At 38.4% G+C, this 4,097-nt stretch overlaps 1 pseudogene; it reads left to right on the top strand.

The window, feature by feature from the left end:
• Positions 1-2,558: 2,558 nt before the first annotated feature.
• On the top strand, positions 2,559-3,287 carry LOC101711363 (ADP-ribosylation factor 1 pseudogene; annotated as a pseudogene).
• The last annotated feature ends 810 nt before the right edge of the window (positions 3,288-4,097 follow it).

The following is a 4,097-nucleotide window of genomic DNA, read 5'->3' on the forward strand; positions in this document are numbered from 1 at the left end:
ATCAGGTGGTAACTTTGACTGAAGTGAATGTTCCAAATATAAACACTGTAATGAAGCAAATTAATAAAGCCCTTAATATTTAATATGAAATAATAGATCAGAAAAACGGATTTTTGTCCAAATTTTAGAGTACATTTTCACTTAATCAAAACAGAAAAATACAGTTAATATCGTGATTTAGGTATACATCAATTGCCTTCCATTTTTCTTACAGTACAGAACACAAGGACTGTGATTATCTCAATACTTACAAGAAGCCCTCTTCAACTTATGAGAAGTGCTGTGATAAGGTCTAGAAAGCTGTATGTGGTGTATATCATAGAGATCTCAGCAAGATTCATGCATCATGTAATTAAATACACATCCTTGGAAATCATAAGTTATGTAGGATAAGTCCTCCAAAGTGAAGGCAAATCGAATGTTTTTAATCTTATTAAAATACGACCTCAAAAGTGAAGGATATATTTCTTAATAAGGGTATTGTCCATGGCACTCCCTTTCACTGAGAAAAAAATTGGAACGTCTACACAAAAGTCTAAATTTTAAAGGCAGTTACTAAGACTAATGGTCTTATACACACACTTGCAGATGTAACTCTTTTTAAATGTTGCACATGGAATCTAAATATCATAGTAACTTGATACCAACCAGCAACTATTTATAATAATATAATAAAAAGTTTCCTTTCAGTACCCATGAATAATACATCTTTACTTATTCTCCTAGAACTTGTATTTGCATTCAACAGCTCTTACAGAATTGGATCATCATAAAATATCTTTTATGCCAAATTATTTCATAAATCAGTCTTATAGTTCTCTAGTACAAAAATATTTTAGTATTTTAAAAATTTATTGATTATTAAGCCTTATGAATTAAATAATTTCTTCTATAACTTCTATTGAGTTATTGTAATATTTTAATTAATATACAACTGAATAAAATTACACACATATTTTGTAAACTGAAAAATTATTAAACATATCATGGATAACTTTATTAGAAATTCATTTTAATAAAATAAATAGGTTGTATTTTCAATGAATTTAGGTATCTGTGAAAGACTAATAGTACAAAAATGAGACAGAATTAAAGATTAATTTTGTGCCTTTTGTTTTTTAAAATAGCTGTGCAGAAAAATATTATTCATATATATAAATTCATGGAAAATGAAGCAATTTCTTATTGTATTTCAATCAATTCTTTGAAGTCCTTGTGAAATATATAAAACTCCAAAAACAAAAAGACAAAGCAGTGAGCTGTTATCAAAAATTATTCTTAATTATCTAGCAGCAGGCAACAAATTATGTCCTTTCCATTTTGTTAAGAGTAAATAATTAAAAGCCCTATTACTTGCAAAAAGATATTTCCTAAAATCTCAATTATTTATACAACTCATTTTATAAATTTTAAGAAGGCTTTACCAAAAGTTATTAAATGACTATTGGTTATACTTTTCATTTTTTACCTAGAGGCACTTTATCTCAACTTGGTATATCCAGAAAGAGTTGGGAAAATTGCCACGTTATTCATTTCCAAGCATTGTTTTCAATAAAATATTTTGATAGACTGTTTCCATATTACTGTGATAAGTATATTTTCATCAGCACTTTGGAACTACATTTTATTCAATTTATGGGGTGTGCAAATTTGCAAAAGAAACCCAGATACTTAGTTGCTCTTACACTTCTGCCCTCAGGCTGGCCTTGTTCAAATTAGTTGAGTAATCTCTCTGATTAATTGGCTCCTATGCGATGCTAAGTACTATTCTTCCCTGTATTTAGTGATAAAATCAGTGCACATTAGTAGTCAGACTAATCTATTACTAGGTAGTGCTATTCCATTTTAGATTTCCAAATCTAACAGAAATAAATATGGAGATGGACAGCAAAGCAGAAGAAGAGAACGAAAAAAGATAAGGAGGAGCAGAGAAAGAAAAAAGACCAAGAGAAGAAGGCAAAGGAAAATAAAGGACATCAAGTAGAGTTGTTAGGGAGTTCAGCATCCAAATGAAATAAGTCATCTTCAATATGTTTTAACAATGCTTTCCTTGGTTTTATTTTACATTACTCTTCCCTGAAAAAAATTCATGTTTTGACTTTGCTCTGGGGGCAATAGGTGAGAGATTTGATGCTGTCAGATAAAAACAGTCATTGCTGTTATTACCCTGGCCTATACATCATTCCTGAAAATACTGTATTATGCCAAAATATCCCACTCATAATGTTTCATTTAAACCTTAATAGAAATATATTCAGAGAAATGTTTTGTATGTTTCTGGTACACCTTGATTAGGTAAGATTTCCCCATAATAGTATCTGAAATTGTCTCTGTTTTGAGTCCCAAAATGAGGAATCATAACATACCCTAAGATGTATGGGAAGTATGCCTTTTTTGTATAGTACGGGAGATGGGTGGTCAAGAATAGGAAGTAAGGAAAAATGGGAAAGAAAAACCTGCCCGATGCATCAACAGATGTATTTTCAGGCAGATTCATTCATCTCTTTAAAAAAAAAGTCGTAGAGGGGAGTGAAACCAACGCCTGGCTCATGGCAGCCACCGCTGAGGTCTCTGGCCAGTGTCACTTCCAAGAATCCACAAGGATGGGGAATATCTTCGCGAACCTCTTCAAGGACCTTTTTGGAAAAAAAGAAATGTGAATTCTCATGGTGGGCATGGATACTGCCAGGAAGACGACGATTCTGTATAAACTGAAGCTTGGTGAAATTGTGACCACAATTCCTACTGTAGGTTTCAGTGGTGAGACCGTCGAATACAAGATCAGCTTGACTGTGTGGGATGTGGGTGGCCAGGACAAGATCTGGCCACTGTGGCTCTACTACTTCCGGGACACCCAAGGCTTGGTCTTTGTGGTGAACTGCAATGACAGAGAGCGTGTGAACGAGGCCCGTGAGGAGCTCATGAGGATGCTAGCTGAGGACGAGTTCAGGGATGTCTTCCCCAACACGATGTATGCAGCTGAAATCACAGACAAGCTGGGGCTGCGCTCTCTACGCCACAGGAACTGGTCCATTCAGGCCACCTGTGACACCACTGAGGATGGGATCTATGAAGGACCGGACTGGTTGTCCATTCAGCTCTGGAACCAGAAGTGTGCCAGAATCCCCTTCCCCTCACTTCTTCCTCTCCACCCTCTGCTTTCCTCTCATGGCAAACAGTGCAACTCTGGTCCTGAGTGCCAGAAGCTGTCTCCATGGGTTGGTCACAGTGTGCACGCACCATGCTGTACATGTGCAGTCGCAGCCTGCAGCCAGGTTTTTATTTAATATAAACAGTTCCTGTTTCCACTGAGGCAGTTTCTGGCACTCCTATGCAACATTACTCAGCTTTTTTTACTGTTAAAAAAAAGAAGAAGAAGAAGAAAAGAAAAGAAACAAAGAATCAACTCACTGTCAGTGCTGAGAAGGGATTTGGGTTGGCCTCCGGGAGCCACCGGGCTGGCTGCAGATTGGTATCAGGATCCACTCGGTTTTTAACCCAAACTCAGTGCATTTTTAAAAATAGTTAAAAATTACAAGATGAGAACACTTGAACACACAGGAGACTATGCCTAGAGTAGGATTTGCAGTTCCGCCTGAACACTAGTCATCAGATCGGCTGTTGCACTGGGGACACAAGACGTGACGAACAAACGCCATCCACAGCATAGTCAAGGTAGAGACCCCGTGGCCTGCCTGTCTTTGGGTCACCTGCCTTCCCCAGCGTGCTTGTACTCACGTTCTCACGGTGCCCCCAGGGTGGGCGGGGAGGGCTGTGATGGGGGCGTGGGCGTGGGGACCAGCCTCCCCCTGGCGCAGTGCAGCTGGAGTGGCAGCTCCTGTCCTCAGTGCCCACTCAGACACGTTGGCCAAAGTCTAGATCTCACCAGCAGGAGCGCCTGCAAGCTGGGTTGGCCGGTCCATTCCAGACCGCAGTCCTGGAGCACCCCCACCTCTATGTGTGAAGCAGCTTCCTCCCTCAGCCCGTAAGGGTCCGATTTGCCATCAGAAAAGACGACCTCTATTTTTTCTTTTGTATTTTGATAAACACTGAAGAAACTGGAGCTCTTAAGTTTATCTTGGGGAAACTTCAGAGCT

This window comes from Heterocephalus glaber, unplaced genomic scaffold, assembly GCF_053883595.1.
Source record: "Heterocephalus glaber isolate CG9 unplaced genomic scaffold, H.glaber_assembly_v1.0 deba00001773, whole genome shotgun sequence".
NCBI lineage: Eukaryota > Metazoa > Chordata > Mammalia > Rodentia > Bathyergidae > Heterocephalus > Heterocephalus glaber.